The following is an 18,987-nucleotide window of genomic DNA, read 5'->3' on the forward strand; positions in this document are numbered from 1 at the left end:
TCCAGGCATAGGATAACATTTAAGAAGATAGTCTTGAATTTTTCAAATAGGTGATTTAATTCAGCCACTAAAAATGATGCTTGTGAGTAACATGGAGAATCCCCATCATATAAAGAAAACCAGGAAACACTACATAGAACCGTATTAACCGTATATATAATATGTAAGAAAAAGGAGCATAACTCTGGAAAACTGTGTGGAGGTTCCTCAAAGAGTTAAAAATAGACCTGCCCTACGACCCAGCAATTGCACTGCTGGGGATTTACCCCAAAGATACAGATGCAATGAAACGCCGGGACACCTGCACCCCGATGTTTCTAGCAGCAATGTCCACGATAGCCAAACTGAGGAAGGAGCCTCGGTGTCCATCGAAAGATAAAGAAGGATAAAGAAGGATAAAGAAAGATAAAGAAGGATAAAGAAGATGTGGTCTATGCATACAATGGAATATTCCTCAGCCATTAGAAATGACAAATACCCACCATTTGCTTCAACGTGGATGGAACTGGAGGGTATTATGCTGAGTGAAGTAAGTCAGTCGGAGAAGGACAAACATTATATGTTCTCATTCATTTGGGGAATATAAATAATAGTGAAAGGGAATAGAAGGGAAGGGAGAAGAAATGTGTGGGAAATATCAGAAAAGGAGACAGAACGTAAAGACTCCTAACTCTGGGAAACGAACTAGGGGTGGTGGAGGGGGAGGAGGGCGGGGGGTGGGAGTGAATGGGTGACGGGCACTGGGGGTTATTCTGTATGTTAGTAAATTGAACACCAATAAAAAATAAATTAAAAAAAAAAGAAAAAGGGGCATAACACAACAATCTTGGAAGAAATTTCTCTAAGTGATAAATATATGTTGGCATGTTAAAATTGCTGTTGTTAGTTGTTCTGTTAACAAATTCATATTTTGTAATGGGCAAAAATAAACTAGAAGCAAACAGTGAAAACGTTACTTTTGCGAATCCTTTGGTGAGATGTCAAACAATACAAAATGAAAACATTTCCTCTACCAAGTATTCTTATGACTAAATTTGATAGCATCTCTCCAAGTGTTCCTTTGTTTTATTCAACATACATTTATGGAATGTTTGCTATGCATTGTGCCCTTCCCCATATGCACTTCACTCGTACTTCCAAGTGCGAGTCTCCTGACATTTCTACAAATACAAGGTACTCTCTGTAGTGATTTCTGACTCCTTGTCAATTCACAACCAAGTCATATTTTGTATTCTGAAATATCACTTCAAACTGTGCCAAAGAGGGAACTATTAATCACTTATGTAAAATAATCTACTACCATTTCTGAAATGGAAAACACTGAACTCTTGCTCCTATGTCTGCCACTCTAAGAGGAGTGTCAGACTCCAGGTGGGGGTGATGGGGTGGGGAGGAGTGGGGTGATTAGCAAGCAGCAAGCTACTCCTTTCTTGTTGCTGGCTGTTGCCACTGCCTTCCTTTCTTGGGCAGCATCATTGTGGTGCACAGAAGTTAAAAATTACCCATCTTCCCTCACACTCCTTTCTTTCTGAGTGTGTACTTGGGAGAGTCCGGGGCACAGATGGTCCAGGGGATACAGAGAAGGAGGAGTCCATTATTGAGAACGGCCAACTCTCTAGCCTTCTACTCATGTTTGATGCAAGAACAATGACACTCAATGTTACAGATCTGTTCCTGTGGCCACCGTCAATTTCATAAACTTGTTTGTGCACATCACGATGTGAAATAAAAACATTCACCAAGGATCCTCAAGGACTAATCTGCTGGGCATGCTTTGACCTTTTGTTATTAGGTTTGTCTCCTGTATATGACAACCTACAGTCCCACTATCCACTTTTCTCTAGGCCTACTCTGGGCCCAAGGAAGACGACCTTTATGGAGCATCAAAGTGTTTCCCTGCCCTTTGGTCTCATTGTGGATTTGGCCAATGGGAGGCCACAGTTCAGATCTTGGGAATAGACGGACGTCATAATATGTATCCCCCAAGCCTCTTTTCTTGCTAGGCCACTTCTGGCAGTGGCCAGGTTCCTGTGCTGAAGGCTACAAGTACTGTTAGGCAACTCTCTCCTATAACCACATCTACAGATTTCACTTCTGCTGGTCTACGTTCCGGTAAATGCTCCTTCTCTTTAGCTCTCCAGACCTAAGAGTAACAATGGCTCTTTGCTGTTGCTAGTCCCAGCATATTTTATCAACCCAGTTGGTTTCCTTCATCCTGCCCATAACCTCTATGAACCATCTTAGCATCAAATTCCCCTGATTACCCCATTTGTCTATGACATCTGTTTCTTGCTGCAATCTTGACTAATACTCCATCTTAATCTCACTCAGCCTTGATTACCACCACAGGGCGGGATCCCTGGGTGGCGCAGCGGTGCAGCGGTTTAGCGCCTGCCTTTGGCCTGGGGCGTGATCCTGGAGACCCAGGATCGAATCCCACATCGGGCTCCCGGTGCATGGAGCCTGCTTCTCCCTCTGCCTGTGTCTCTGCCTCTCTCTCTCTCTCTGTGTGTGTGACTATCATAAATAAATAAAAATTAAAAAAAAAATACCACCACAGGGCAATGACTTTAAATGACTATCACCCAATTTCTTTCCAATTTTCAAGTACATGTTTCAGAGTACCTTCTAGGTATTCTAAAATAATTTCAGATTAACACTGCACTGCTTAAGTTACACCCATCCCCTTCACTGACCTCTGCCTGCCCTACCCACATCTTCCTTAAACCCACTTCTCTGTAATTCTCATTTTGGAGATAGATAACCATCCATCTACCTGCATAATCTAGAAAACTGGCAATTACCATCCAGTCCTCATTCTCTCTGGCCTATTGTCAAGTACTTTCAGTTTTCCCTCCTACATAGTTCTTAAACCCATTTCCATCTGCATGGCTTCTACTTTAGTTCAGAGTCCATTCTCATTATATTGCACAAGCATCCTTACTGTCTCCCATTGACTAGGTTGTGATCAATTTGAGGATGAAGACAACTGCTTGCTATAGTCACCAGTAAGAGCATTTTGAATGAGTGACAGGATGAATAAGGTGCAAAGTGAAGATATGAATAACAGAATCTCACTTTTTCCCATGGGTCTTACAAATAGCTCCAAACCACTTCAACCTGTGTATATGCGCATGTGCACACACACATGCACACTTGCTTATTGTAATCCACTAATCTTAGTTTTGTTTTATTTTTTGGTTTTTTTGGATTCAAAGCAGTAGTGTACTGGACAGTAACTAAAAACCCAGCTTTCTGAGGGAAAGACCAAAGCTCTGATTTGTAGCACTTGGCAGTTTCCGTGGTGAAAATACTGTCATTATTGCCAATTTCAAGCTACCAAAGCAACATCACTGAATAGGAGCGGGCGCACTGGGCTCTCCTGAGCCAGAAACAGCTGGTCCAGCATACCACTGAAAGCCCCATTTGTCACAAGGAAGGTCAGATTACCTAACCCATCAGAGATTTCTGAAAGAACACAGTTACAAGGAATGGAGCGTTTAAAGGTTCAACATGAAAAATAATACAAATTAATAATCATTTGCCAGGAAAATAATAAAAGTAATAAATAAAATTAGGGACATTGGCAGAATCTGATCATCATTTGGAGACAATTTAATTTCATTCTGTGGAACATTTCCCACCTTTGTTTTCTTCAATTTACTTTACCTTAGTTGAATAAGCATTTACCATGTGCCTATACTTTGTGGGTCTCTGTTCCAGTGGGAGGAACCAAATGTGAAAAAGAGGCTCTTTGCCCTTACTACTACTGACCAAGTGGAATGCCTTCTTGTTTGAGAGTTGTGACATTTCTGGAAGGCTGGGTGAGGGCTGCTATTTCTAACTAGGAAGGCCCACAAAGTGCTCTTGGAAGAACAGGTTAGAGTTGCACTTTAGTGAGAGAAATTACAACAAATGGAGAAACAGAGGAAAGGGAGATTGAGGTTAACAAGGGTACATGGTTTTGTGTTGACACATAGTAGGCACAGTCAGTACTGAGTGAATGAACGAGTAAGTAAATGACTCACTGTAAAAATGATTGAGTAAATGAAGTAAAGGTAAAGGCAGAGATGTGAAAGGTCATTTGATTTGAGTTTGATCTATTGCATCTAAGGTTACACCTTTCAGCACTCATCTCAGAATAAACCATTAAACCTTAATTCTTGTTATTCCTAAATCACTTATAGTGAGGTTACCAATCCTTTTTTTTTTTAATTTTTTATTTATTTATGATAGTCACACAGAGAGAGAGAGAGAGAGAGAGAGAGGCAGAGACACAGGCAGAGGGAGAAGCAGGCTCCATGCACCGGGAGCCCGATGTGGGATTCAATCCTGGGTCTCCAGGATCGCGCCCTGGGCCAAAGGCAAGCGCCAAACTGCTGCGCCACCCAGGGATCCCTCCTTCTTTGTCCCGTTATCCATCTACTCTGTCTCCATCATTAGCACTCACATCCAAGTCTCCAAGGGGCTGCAAACAACCTCCTTGACCCTCAACTGGAATCCACTCTGGCCCTGCCTCCCTGCATCACCCACACTGCAGCCAGAGTCAGCTCTTTGAATTGCCAGAGTGAAAGTCTGATGATTTCTGCCACCCCTTCACTGCTCATGTTAAGATTAAAGATTTCTCAATGGTTTGGACTGTTCTACAAGAAAGTCACACGTCCTTAAGGTGGAACTATCTGATCTGGTCCCCACTGCCTTCTTCAGGCTAACACCCACTACTTTCTGCCCCCTACCTTCTTGCACTGGCTCCACAGCCTTCTTTCAAAACATCACATTGTGTCTGCAACCCTGTTCCTTGTGGTTAAGAATCCTCCTCCTGTCACCACATTGCACATAACACTCTGTGCTCTCTGACCAGGTCAAACACTGTCTTAGAGCTCCATGTACCTCGCATTTGTGGAATTTATCACAGCTACAAATGTGTACTTACTGTCATGACTGTTTGATTAATGCCAATTTCTCCCACTAGTCTGTATGTTCCAGAGGGAGAGGCTATATCTGTTTTTACTCAAGTGCTTGGCACCAAATTGCTACTTAATGGGTGTTTGTTGAATGAATGAATGAATGAAGTGACATGCTCATTTCAATCTCCACATCTTTAAAGATGGTTCCCATTCCTGAAGAGACTCTACCCTCCATGTCCTGCCATGAACACAAATCTAATATTTCTTCCCATGTCCAGCTCAAAATCCATTATTTAATTAAACAAATAGTCCTTTAGGGATTCTTATGTTCCAGGTCCTGTGTTATAAGGACTTGGACCATATAGTTATATAAAATCTTCTCAGCTCCCCGGAGAAATTACTGGTCTACCCAGAAGGATATACCACCAATTGCCATACTATGTGTAAGGAGCACTAACATAGGTATGGCGGAAATCTATGGACACACAGTAGAGAAACAGGTTAATAGTCTTTGGACATTTGATGTAGCTTCGCAAAGGAAGAGGCATTCGGCCTGCAGTTTTAAAGCTTTCTTCTTGATGCTTTTCTATTTCTTAGGGGGAAAAAATCAGAATAATACCTTTAATTTTTAAATCTACTAGTTATTGGGCTTTTACACTGTACCAGTCACTCTGAATGAGGCTTTTTATAAATTTACCAATTTAATCCTACTTCAAATATTTTCTGACTCTACATTTTAGTAACATCATTTTACAGTAACATTCCACTCAAGCATATATTGAATAATTGTTAAATAGTTTCACTGAATGTCTTAGCTTCCCAAAATATTGCTCAAAAACTGCGATCTGATATTGTCTTTCTTCTTCATTTCCACTGTCTTTATTCCTCCATGGTGCTGCCCTAGACACATGCTAAGTGGTTAATGGATACCTTTGGATAAATGGATTTCAGGTGGTCTTTGAGTATATGTGGTAAAGAGCTTCTATTCCAGTCAAAATGTTCCATAAACAAGTTATCATCATGAGAGTTTTAACTTCTTGATTGCATATGATTTTTAATGCAAAAATATGAAGATCAACATTGCACACCTGCTGTATATATTTTTTTGATGCATGTCCTAAAAATATCAAGAAACACTGAGGAAGAAACAAAGTGGAATTATAATTTCCCAGAATTCCATAAGTACAAGTGTCCTGCAACTGACTCTAACATGCTTTAGCCCATTTTGCTCTGGCTACAGCTCTTTGAAATTGATAGTGCTAACTCTGTTTCACAGATAAGAAAACTAAAGATCAAACAAAACTTATGCAACTCGGTAGAGATCAAACCAAAGTAGCACCCATGTCCTCTGATCTTGGGGCCTATCCTCTCCTACCATATTTAAATTTTCTTAGTTGCAAATTTGTCCCATAATGACTTATTCTATGTGATCACTGCCTTCATGCGTTCCATGGGTTTTACTCCTGCCAAAGTATTTCATAACTTATCCTCATTACAAAATCTTTGCTTTCTCGATTGCTGAGACTATCTTTGTTTTTTTTTTTAATTTTTTTCGAGGTTGTCTTTTAAAACTAAATCTGTGAAGTGTGGCATGATACAACTGCAATCCCCACTCTTCCAATGCTCATTCTGAAGGAAAAAAGGAATGCAGAAAACAGCAACAACAACAACAACCATAACAATGAAACGAAGCAAAAGATGACTTACTGACTTCCCAGGAGCTCCCTACATGCAGGCACCAAGGCAAAATCACTTTCTCAAGATTTGCAGCATTGAAAACATTAACTCACTGAACACAGTGAAACTGAAAACTTCAACAAAGTCTGCAACAGGAAAAATGCAGTCTCTGCCCAAGTCCTGTAATTCTAAAGCTTCCTAATATCATTGAAATGGTCTTTTATCTTTGCATCAAATACAAACATTTTGTAAAATATAAAAGAAAACTCCCTTTTTTTGACCATGATAGGTAAGTGACTTTTTTTACTTATTTATTGTCTCTTGGTTAAGGTGTCACCATAGCCTTCATTTTCCTGAATGTTATCCATGTCATAACTTAACAATGAAGACAAGTCAGCTACAGGGGATAATTGCATATACGTGCCTTACAATTATTGTATTATGTGCATTCTACAGTGTAATATAAATTATAACCTTCATTCTTCATGGGGTTAAAAAAATAATCACATTGGCTAGTCCAATAAAAAATCTGGCATCAGTATGGTGCGGTTTGGCAAAGAAAACCAGAGACTAAAACTAGCCTAATATAGATAAGTGGACAGATAAAGAGCACAGGAGAGGTGATGCAATCCACAGGGTAAATTCACATGGATGAGTGGAATTTCTCAATAAAAGGATAAGAGAATTGAATATTTCCTGAACTATGTTTTGGAGGTCAAATCAAGAATGACCAGTTAATATATTTGGAAAGCAAAGAAATTCTTTTTATAAATAGCAAGTCACACATACATAAATGTACGTAAAAACAATACATAAGTGCAATTTTTTAAAATTAACATTCCTGGGACACCTGGGTGGCTCAGTGCTTGAGCACCTGCCTTTGCTCAGGGCATGATCCTGAGTCCAGGGATCGAGTCCCACATCAAGCTCCCTGTGAGAAGCCTGCTTCTCCCTCTGCCTATGTCTCTGCCTCTCTCTGTCTCTCTCATGAATAAATAAATACATAAAATCTTTAAAAAAATTAAAATTAGGGGATCCCTGGGTGGCGCAGCGGTTTGGCGCCTGCCTTTGGCCTAGGGCGCGATCCTGGAGACCCAGGATCGAATCCCACGTCGGGCTCCCGGTGCATGGAGCCTGCTTCTCCCTCTGCCTGTGTCTCTGCCTCTCTCTCTCTCTCTCTCTCTGACTATCATAAATAAATAAATAAATAAAAATTAAAAAAAAATTAAAATTAAAAAATAAAATAAAATTAACATTCCTTATGGGCATCTTAATGAGGAGTTTAATATTTAAAATATACTTAAGGGACGCCTGGGTGGCTCAGCAGTTAAGCATCTGCCTTCAGCTCAGGGAGTTATCCTGGAGTTCTAGGATCGAGTCCCACATCGGGCTCCCTGCATGGAGCCTGCTTCTCCCTCTGCCTATGTCTCTGCCTCTCTCTGTGTCTCTCATGAATAAATAAATAAAATCTTAAAAAAAAATAAAATATACTTAAATGTTAAGTATTTATTAATGAAACATTAACCTTATATAATCAAATGCAGATTCATAACACCCCCCCCCCACCAAGTCACTTTAATAAAACGTCAGTGCCTCCCAAATAAAAGACTAAGAACACTGTGGTAGTGTGGAAGTCAAAAAATACTAATTGTCGCTAATGACATGATGTTTCCAAGAATTATTTTATTTATTTATTTTTTAATTAAGTAGGCTCTCTACCCAACATGGGGCTTGAACTCATGACCCTGAGGATCAAGAGTCACATGCTCTACTGACTAAGCCAGCTAGACACCTAGGAAGAATTCTTTTTAACAAGCATTCTAAACATACAGCATAATCTTGCCATTTTATGATAACCAGGATGTCTTATATAATAAACATTTGTTGAATTATTAAAGAAAGTTGGGGGATCCCTGGGTGGCGCAGTGGTTTGGCGCCTGCCTTTGGCCCAGGGCGCGATCCTGGAGACCCGGGATCGAATCCCACGTCCGGCTCCCGGGGCATGGAGCCTGCTTCTCCCTCTGCCTATGTCTCTGCCTCTCTCTCTGTGACTATCATACATAAATTTTAAAAATTTAAAAAAAAAAAAAAGAAAGTTGGTACATCTTTTTAAAAAATCAATAAACTGGAATGTATTATTATTCGTTTCCTTTGAAAAGATCCAACTCTATCTGGAATCTTATACAAAGGTTTTATGAACTCTCTATAGACTCTTTTGTCATTTTTTCCCCTTTAAAAATGTGAATCCTTTTTAAAAGTAGACAAACTTGTAAGAAATTAGATGAAGTTATCAAATGGCCACTAGACTTATTGGTCATATATGAGAAAACAATCTGCATCATGGTGTTCTGATGTTTTAATGTTTTAACATCACAGTAGGCTTATGAAAGTTTCATTTTCTTTCTTTCTAAAAAATAAGGCTAAAAAATACATTTAAACTTTGGCCATTCACATAAAACTTACTAAGTAAAATAACTGGGGAAGCTAGCATAGTAGTCCCAGAGGATTTATACTGAAATTAATACTTATTTACCAGTCTTAAAAGATAGTGAGTACTTTTAATAATCTTACTCAGAGTGAGGAAAAACCTCTTTAAGATTTCTTATTATGAAACACATTTTTAGACTAAAATTTAAATGTTCCTTAAAGTGTGTCAATACTATTAAATTTACAAAAACTTAATATAAATCCAGCTCAGTGGCTTTCAACTCTGCTATAAATCAGGATACCCTGTGAAACTTTAACCATCTATTGAATCAAAATCTCCCAGGTAGATTCAGAACACCTCAACTTCTTTAAAACTTCACAAGAACTTTGAGAGCTCCAGTCAGGAGTCTTTCATTTCTTTCATTTGGCATCTGTTCCTGATGCCTACTACATTCCTGATGGTGACTATTATATAAGGTGCCAGGAAAGTAAGGATGCAGAAAACATTATGTCCCTCTCATCTTTAAGGAAGGGAAATAGTTGGTTACAATAAAGTGAGGGAAGTGTTGGACAGAGGTAAACACACAGTGTGCTTTGGAGCACCAAAGAACCCCTGAACCAAGAGGCTATGCGAGAGATCTCATGTCTCCAAAAACAAGAAGTCTTCATAGTCTCTTCCTCTGCCCACACACCTTGCTCCTCAAGGAGCCCGAGCCAGCAAAGGAATGATCCATTCTTACCCCATGTTAGAACTTGGACCATTGGATGAAGTATACAGTCTGATTACTAAATTGAGTTTGGTGTGTGACAGGGGAGCCAGAAAGTCCCTGGACTGTTTGTTTTCATACAGGAGCAGAAGAAAGCAAAGCCCCATTGAGATGACATGAAGAGGCAGTGGGAGAAAGATACAAATACAATTGCTTTCCACTCGCATCACACAAGTTAAGCTTGTTCCAGGTCCTCTGGATCAAGTGCTGTACAATAAGACCACGAAGAATGATGTAATCTAGAATGCAAGGATGAAGTTTTGTTTGTTTTATCTTTTTATACAGTGAACTGCTCCCCATTTGCATTCTGATGGTTTACGTGAACATTGTTAACATTTAATTTTATTAAATTTCGGGATATATGAATAATATGGACTGTAGATGCCTAAAGTCCAAAAGCTTTAATCATGTACAATCTGATCCTTTTAACTACCGTCCTTCAAAATAACAGGCAGATAAACTTAATAGTCTTATAAAAGTCTTCCCTTGTGAATTCCTAACATGAAATCTTAAATCCCAATTGTATGTGATGTTATAACTTAAATAAAAATCCAAATGTCAAGACAAATTCTATCTTCATGTGGTTAAAGAGACAAAAGGCATAACACTACCATCCTAATTCTTCTAAAAAAGTTAATGCAAAGGCTGGGTGGGAGCTCATGATACTCAAATTTGTTTGACCCTATAAGTACTTATAAGAATTCTCTTGAGAAAAAAAAAAAAAAAGAATTCTCTTGAGAGCTGGATATCTAAAGTCAAATCAAGTCAAATCCACAAATTCAATGAGGCAATACTATGGATTAAAACAAGAAGAAATAGATGTCTCTGCCTTCAAAAACATGACAAGTCAGAGAAACAGGTACCATATAAAGATTAGCAGTACAAGGACTCTTAGACTAGAGCGTGGCTGTGTCTTGTCTTTCACTTCCTTCCTGCTTTTATCCTAAACTTCAGACAAACTGGGCGATGCATCCAACCTCTGCCCCAAATGCACCTACCACAAAACCCACCCTGCCTTTCTCTACAAACATCATTTCTGCTTCAGAAATCCCACAGATCCTTCAAGGTCTATTTCAAAGACACGTTCATGCTTAACACACACTGGATTTGCCCTTATCCTCCTATGAGCTCCCATCTCATTATAAAGAACAAAGTCACTGGGCAGCCCAGATGGCTCAGCGGTTTAGCGCTGCCGTCAGCCCAGGGCCTGATCCTGGAGACCTGGGATCAAGTCCCACATCGGGCTCCCTGCATGGAGCCTGCTTCTCCCTCTGCCTGTCTCTCTCTCTCTCTCTCTCTCTCTCTCCCTCTCTGTCTCTCTCATGAATAAATAAATAAAATCTTTAAAAAAAAAAAAAAAAAAAGAACAAAGTCACCAAGAATGGCATGCACCAATGTCCCATGAGGCAGCAGCAAGGAAACCAACCACCAAAGGACTAATTCTCAGGGGTGACATCTTCCTTCTCAGGCACCACACTTTGTCCGACTGTACTGCCAATATCACCATAATTTCTCCCTAAGAAATATCCAGGGCAGGCGGAAAAAACACATAGAAAACTTCAGCTCCTTCATCTAAAGCAAATGGATTTTGAAGAATGCTATTTTTAATAATTAAAACCTTTCAAGGTTTTCAATAAACTATAAAGATAGCCATAAAAAAAACACACAAATGTTGGGTTACCTGGGTGGCTCAGCCAGTTAAGCATCTTTGTTTGGCTCAGGTCATGATCCCAGCGTTCTGGGATCTAGTTTGGCTTTAGCAGGGGTGGGCCTGCTCAGCAGAGAGTCTGCTTCTCCCTCTCCCTCTGTTCCTTCCCCCTGCTTATGCTCTCTCTCTCTCTCAAATAAAGTATTTTTTAAAAAACAGCAATGTCTCCCCAATATATCAAAGATTGATGGACTCAAAATCACAAATGCTTCTAAGACATAGGTTAAAATTCAAGTAATACAACACTTGGTGTACAATATCATGGACTACACACAAATACTGGTTCTTAATGTAAACACAAAATGTCTGTCCACTAGCTAGATTTTAACCACAAAAATCTTTTGTTTGCTCATGAAAATTTTTTAACATACTTAACATATTTAACAGAGATATATGTTAACATATTTGTTATATGTTAACATATTTAACATATTTAATAGAGATATACATATATATGTAAAATTATGAAAAAAGCAAAAATGAAAATTTAATTTTTAAATTTCATATACTGGTTTAAAACATAATTTATGAGTATCAAGGATAGTAACCATACCACCATGAATTTATAATTTATTGTTCATTAGGAAGTCAACCTTTTGTCAGCTTCTATGGCAATACTCTGAAAAAATAAGTATGGAGTAATCTCTTTTTCTTTTCTTTATTTTTTAAAAATATTTTATTTATTTATTCATGAGAGACACAGAGAGAGAGGCAGAGACATAGGCAGCAGGAGAAGCAGGCTCCTCACAGGAAGCAGGATGTGGGACTCGATTCCAGGACCCCAGGATCATGACCTGAGCTCAACGCTCAACCACTGAGCCACCCAAGTTCCCTTTTCTTTTCTTCACAGAACCAAATGGAACGAGCTTAAAGTTTACCCAGAAGTGCAGAACACTTGCTCTAAAATATACTAGACTATATTTTTTATTCTACCATGAAATCTATGAATTTCACATCTTAAAATTTTTTCCATTCACACATTTTTTCTTTTGAAAACAGCATGTGTGAGCAACACATATTCACAGCTGAAATTGTTTTCTTCGCATCTTAGAAAGATGATGAAAAGTTCACATGCATCTTCTTTCCCCAAATTCAGAAACAGATGGTAGGGTGATTGCAAATTCACCCAGTCAGTCTGTTATTAAGCAGCCTCTAGATACCACAGGATTCTGGTATCGCAGACCTTTTTTTCATCCTACAGATGAACCACTGAATTCCCATAATATTACAAGTTTATCCTCTTGTTCCATACTCTTGCTCGATGAATTGAAAAAGCAATTTCAGCAACCACATTCCTTCCTACTGGTTCTCCTTCCTCCCTCTTCATCAACAATGGCGTGACCCAGCTCCTCATATTCCCCAATTACACATTCTCCTATCTAAAAAGAAGGCTAAAGCAGCTTATTAGCTGGCAGTACTGTGGGCTGCCAAAGAGTTTCCAAGGAAGAGGAGGAGGGATGCATACAAACCCTCCCAGAAAGTCTCCTTGCCTACCAATCCTGGAATGAGTCTGAGAGGTAAGGGCATACTCGTTAAGCCTTATGCTTCTTTAATTTAAACTTTCCCCTCCTTGTCTTGACTTACAAACTAGAAATCCATGAAATCATTTTCGGAAAAGAAGGAAAATATCAATTGGTAGCAAAAAGAACACATAGTTCACAACTGCTACTGATACACTGATGCCTCATAGTCATTAGTACAGATGGATATATTTTCATTAGAAAGAAGATACAAATCCATTTCATTCTAGTTCCCATTCCTGATCATTTATCCTTCAAAACAAAAAGATTCAAAATGAAATGCCCATTAGAGATTCTACTCATCACCCCAGAGAACAATATTGTTCTAGAGAGAACACCTGTCTTTTATGTTTATTCCTCTGCTTTTCTACATAGGTCAACAGTAAGTTTCCACATTGACAACAAATTGTCATTTGCTCGAATTTAAATTTCAAAGGAAAATGAATAATAGGACCAGATAAAAATTAGTCTACAAAACTAAACAATTTTTAACAAAAAACAACCTATGATCATTGAAGACACACGATCATATGAAGAATAGTCTTTATCGTTTTATTTCCTTAAGGTAGATTGTGAAATTCAGATCAAGCATGTTTTCCCCAGGATACTTAATTTTGTTCCTGAAGAGGCTTTTAATTCTCTCAAGACAGCTGATAATCAAAGAAGCTGAGCACAATGGCCTTCCCACTAGCACATATTCATGTCTGAAAAGTCTGCTCTTCTTCCCTTAATTTTCATCTGTTTGGAAAATCTAAACCACATACAGAAATTGAGGATTTCTATTTGTCATCTTTTATAGCAACAGTGCATTACTTACATGAGACTACTAAATTAGTTTCCAATTCTTTTCTATCAGTCTGTGAGATTCATTTTTTAGTCCAAAGACTACAAATACCTTTATTTTTTAATAAGATTTTTTAAAAAGATTTATTTATTTATTTATTTATTTATTTATTTATTTATTTATTTATGATAGACACAGAGAGAGGGAGAGAGGCAGAGACACAGGCAGAGGGAGAAGCAGACTCCATCCTGGGTCTCCAGGATCAGGCAGGCCCTGGACCGAAGGCAGCGCTAAACTGCTGAGCCACCCAGGGATCCCTGCAAACACCTTTAAAACCAGAGTCAGACTCTCATTTGTTTGAAACCTGGTTTGGACAAATCATCAAATGTATGTGTGGCTTGTTATGCTCACTTATTAATCAGCAGATAACTACTTTGTAGTTCTGTTTTAAGGATAAATGAGGTATTACAAAGGAAATACTTACCACTGTTCTAACACAGGGCAAGCACACAGCATGTTTTGTAAACATTAATATTTATATTATCACCAGTGAATCATTCTGTATGAAAGTCATACTGGTTTCCTACACCTATCAGCATTTCCACTACTAGCCAGTTGTTCTACAAGGACAGAAGCTCCCAAGAAACTGATCATAAAATACAATTTTCTACTCAATTCTACTCTATATACATATAGATTATGAGCACATATTTCTATAGAGCATATTCAATTTCTACTCTATACATTGAAATAATCCTCCTTGCTCTCAGCTGAATTGAATTTAGGAAAATTAAGCATATTAGCTATGCTAGTCCATTTTTCTGAAAAGTATGTTATCTCATTAAACTTTTTTTTTTTTTTTGTTCCAGATTTTTTACTACCTGATTTGGAGCAAACATAAGCTAGAGGTTGGTGTTTGGTGAACGTCACACAGCACAGGCAACTTGGAAAGTGCATCCAAATAATATCAAACTGTTGTAAACAGTTGCCTTAGGGAGTTGCAACCTACATGAATATTAAAAAATTAAGTTTATTAAAATCTAAGTGAGGAGGGGGTGAACACCCTTTTAAAAAGATAAGCCACTTGTGTGATTCATTGTGGAATTATTCTTTTGATTTACGTCAAAGACAAGTATTCAGCTGTCACCAAAGCAAGTGTGTTCAATACAAAATTAGTTGTGAATAGAAAAGGAGCCAAGGATTAGATGGAACACAGAGCACAGCAGTGATGAGGCAGGCCAGTGCCCTAACATTCACTCAAACACATTTGGATTTTCAGCTGCAGAGACACCACCTGTTTGTAATGGCAAACGTGAGGATTGCTTACAAAATTACCACAGAAGCTTCACAAATGACAAGGTCCTAGGCAAGTCTGAACCTCAAATTCCTTTTGTCAAGAACCCTCCTTTCTTTTCAACAAACACTTCCCTGTCTTGGGTTTGCATTATTCGATATCATTAATATGATTTAAAACCACCAAAGCAAACATTTGCAATGGAAATAATCACAATAGAAAACAAGCTAATGTTTACTTCTTTATCTTAAAAAAGTATATGTCTATTTGTGTGTGTATCCTCTACACCCCAAAACCAGAGTAACTACAAAGTAACATCTAAATCCCCTTCATTTTGAGTCTTTTCCATTTAACGAATTAACTAAATAGCCTGTACAAGTGAGTTCTCTGTTTCGACATAGCCACTCATGCTTTGATGTTCTCCAGTTTCATTCAACACTAGAGTAGTTGATTAAAGTTCACAAGAGTGTAGAAGACTATTAAAAGACACCACCATTTGATTTAAATTCAGATTATGGTTCAGTTCCAACCTTCACAGAAAATGGGCTTGTCTTAGGAAGGCCAGAGTACAGGGAGGTATGGCCAACAGGTCAACCAGCACCTCTCCGCCAGACTGCAAAGAACCATCCTTCTCTCCTCCAAACGGTATCTGCTCTGATTGACCCTTGAAAGAAGCCTACAGTATGGTGGATCATTAATAGTAAGTGTGACAATTACAATTACATAACTCTGCAAGGCTCTTAACGTCTTCCACAGTGATCTCCCACTCTACTTATATCATCTCATAGAAACTTTGCAATGAGAGAAGATAATAATAAAAAAGTAACAATAAAATAGGGTATGTAATAGCAATAATAACAAATAGTTACTGTGTTTTGGGGGTGCAAATTATGTGCAAGGTCTACTAAGTGCTTACACATATATTCATTTAATCTTCCTGATAATCAGAAGAGGCAAGTACAGTAAGTATCTTTCTCATACTACAGATAATAAAATTGAGGCACTTTGAAGAAAGGGACAATGCAGGGAGGAGTATAGTGAAGGAAAACCCTAAGAGTGCAGATAAATGTCAGGTCTAGAGAACCACTAGTTCTGGAAGACTCCTGGGCAGATGGAAGAAGGAAGGAAGGAAGGAAGGAAGGAAGGAAGGAAGGAAGGAAGGAAGGAAGGAAGGAAGGGAGGGAGGGAGGGAGGGAGGGAGGGAGGGAGGGAGGGAGGGAGGAAGGAAGGAAGGGAGGAAGGAAAAAGGAATGAGAGAGGAAGGGAGAACATGAGACAAGTATTAACTCTGAGAAAACTAAAACAAAAATATAAAAAGAGAAAATATCCTATGTTCACTAAATGGTTCAGCAGTGAGCAAAATCTACATCATCAAAACATGTTCATATTCAATACCGATATAACCAAAATTTTAATGTAATTCTCTCGGGAGTATAAGGAAAGAGATTTTCTATGGTAGGGAGTAAATTCTAAAAGCCAAAAAGCAAGACACAGCAGTCTACGCATGGTATTTAGAAACATGCTGTAAATAACAGAAAAAAAAAAATAGCCAAAGAGTTGAAAATGACTGCCTCTCAAGAGCAGGAAGCCGGGAGGCTCGGGTGCTAAGGACTGCTGTAATTTTATCACAGCCTTGGGAACCAGGTGATTTTCTAAAAGACTGAGATATTACAAAAACTCCAAAACTCTTTGATGGCACAGGAATGGAACAACTATGTAAATCATGTAAAAAAAAAAAAAAAAAACACACACAACAGTGGCTCTATCTAGGCTGTGCCTTATCTGCACTGTACTTGGGTGGTAAGAACAGGCAGACTTGCCAGGGAACACAGCAAGTTTAAGGACACCTGCAGCCGTGTAACTAGGAAAAAAACAGTAAGCAGCTGGAGATAAATGAAATCATGCTTGGGTTTTCTTATTTTGCCTTAGAAAAACATACTGATCTTCTTGACTGCTCAGAAACCCAGTATTAAGGAGCAAGAGTGGAAGAGATGTTTTACTGGAAATCCTTCTTTCTCAATAGCAGATGAGTCAACTCTATAACCAGTCCTGCAGGGTCAGAGGATTCCCACAGAGATGGTGGAGCAGGGATACTGATACTGAGGCTTACACGAGGGGATCACGTCAGGGTTAGAGCTTCCAGGGAATGATAAAGGGGACTAAAGACATAGAGAAGTGTGAGGAGCCACAGAGTCACTTCTGCACTGATACTGTCCTGGTTGATGGCTAAGGTAGACATTCTACGCAGACGATATTACCCCCTAAGCAGTAAAAATGGGTTCTTACAGGGCAAATAAGAGTGGCAGAGATTGCAAAGATTTCCAGCTTGCTGAATGGCCACATGTTATAAATAGATACACAGTATATGTATGCTATTAAATTCTCATGGGTTAGAAAGGAGATTATAAAAACAAAACAAAACAAAACCCAACAACATTGAAAAGGCTTCTTAGGGGGATCATAATGAGGAACATCTAGATGAGAAACACTGAAATAAAAGAGAATAGGAGAAAAGAATGGTTGGAGAACTTTGGAATGGAAATTGGTAAAAACTGAGAAGGACCTTACATTCTGGGAGCACAAGAGCATTTTGTGGTTAAAAAACATATTTAAGGTAAAATATCAGCCACCTAATAACATACACCAAATCATTCTTTAAAATGTTAGAGCAGTAGATACCCTCAAATCAAAATGATCAATGAGTTTGTTTTAACCAAAGATATTCTCTATTCAGTGAATTTCTTTTTTTTTTTTAAAGATTTATTTATTTATTTATGATAGACACACACACAAAGAGAGAGAGAGAGGCAGAGACACAGGAGGAGGGAGAAGCAGGCTCCATACCAGGAGCCCGACGTGGGACTCGATCCTGGGACTCCAGGATCGCGCCCTGGGCCAAAGGCAGGCGCTAAACCACTGAGCCACCCAGGGATCCCCCAGTGAATTTCTTGATACCAATCCCAAGCATCTCATTGCCCTTTAGAGATCAGTTAAGTTAAGCTTGTAACAACCCCAAATTCTACTGGACAGTGGCTTTTATATGATCCCAATAAAATACCTACCTCACTTTCTAAATACCTGCTTTGAAGCCACACCTCCTGTACAAGCATTGTTTCCCACTTTGATTCACAGCCCAGACAAAAGTTTCCATTTACACATACAGTTTCAAGCCCTGAGAAATGGGAGAAGTTCAGGCCCAACTGAGTTCCTGGCGCTGCTCAAACGATCCATACACTTAAGTGTGTGTCTGGGTCCGCAGGTTCCAGAGAAGCAGTGCCTCCAGTGAGTGTCTTCTATCCAGCCATCATCAGATCAAAATTTACAGGATTAGGACTGTTGGTCTCCTCATGATTATGCCCACAGATCAGCACCCTTCAAACCAGATTATAATAATATTTTTTAAGGCTACTTCTCAATAGCAAGAAAAAATAGTTGATCTGCTTAAGCCTCAAGCTCCTAGTCTGGAATCTCGTAATTCACTATAAATGATGCTATTAGTGATGACAGTATTTTTTTTAAATATTTTATTTATTTATTCATGAGAGACACACACACAGAGAGGCAGAGACACAGGCAGAGGGAGAAGCAGGCTCCTCACAGAGAGCCCGAAGCGGGACTCGATCCCAGGATCCCGGGATCGCGCCCTGAGCCAAAGGCAGACCCTCACCCACTGAGCCACCTAGGAGTCCCAGTGATGACTTTAACATGGGTGTGTAGAAAGAAAAGGCCATGGTCGAAAGGACAATATGGGGTGGGTTTGTCAGATTTTGTTTCTGCAGTAAGAAACACAAAAGTGGCACTATTTATTTATTATTCAGTTAGTGTTTGTTGTGAGCCTACTGTGGGCCAGGCAGTGTTCTAGGAACTAGAGATTCAGAGATTAAAAAAAGGATCAAGTTCTTG

The 18,987-nt window shown here is 39.0% G+C and overlaps 1 protein-coding gene and 1 long non-coding RNA gene across 18 annotated transcripts in view; one reads left to right on the forward strand and one right to left on the reverse strand.

The window, feature by feature from the left end:
* Positions 1–18,987, reverse strand: part of LOC140631715 (transient receptor potential cation channel subfamily V member 3-like) — a 541,542-nt gene that overhangs the window by 506,669 nt on the left and 15,886 nt on the right. The gene's annotated exons all lie outside the window — the stretch shown is intronic.
* Positions 1,995–14,849, forward strand: LOC140631720 (uncharacterized). Its single transcript, XR_012029212.1, has 3 exons — positions 1,995–2,112; positions 6,465–6,873; positions 14,660–14,849. It is a non-coding gene; the product is annotated as an uncharacterized lncRNA (long non-coding RNA).

This window comes from Canis lupus, chromosome 4 (genome assembly GCF_048164855.1).
Source record: "Canis lupus baileyi chromosome 4, mCanLup2.hap1, whole genome shotgun sequence".
NCBI classification, from domain to species: Eukaryota; Metazoa; Chordata; class Mammalia; order Carnivora; family Canidae; genus Canis; species Canis lupus.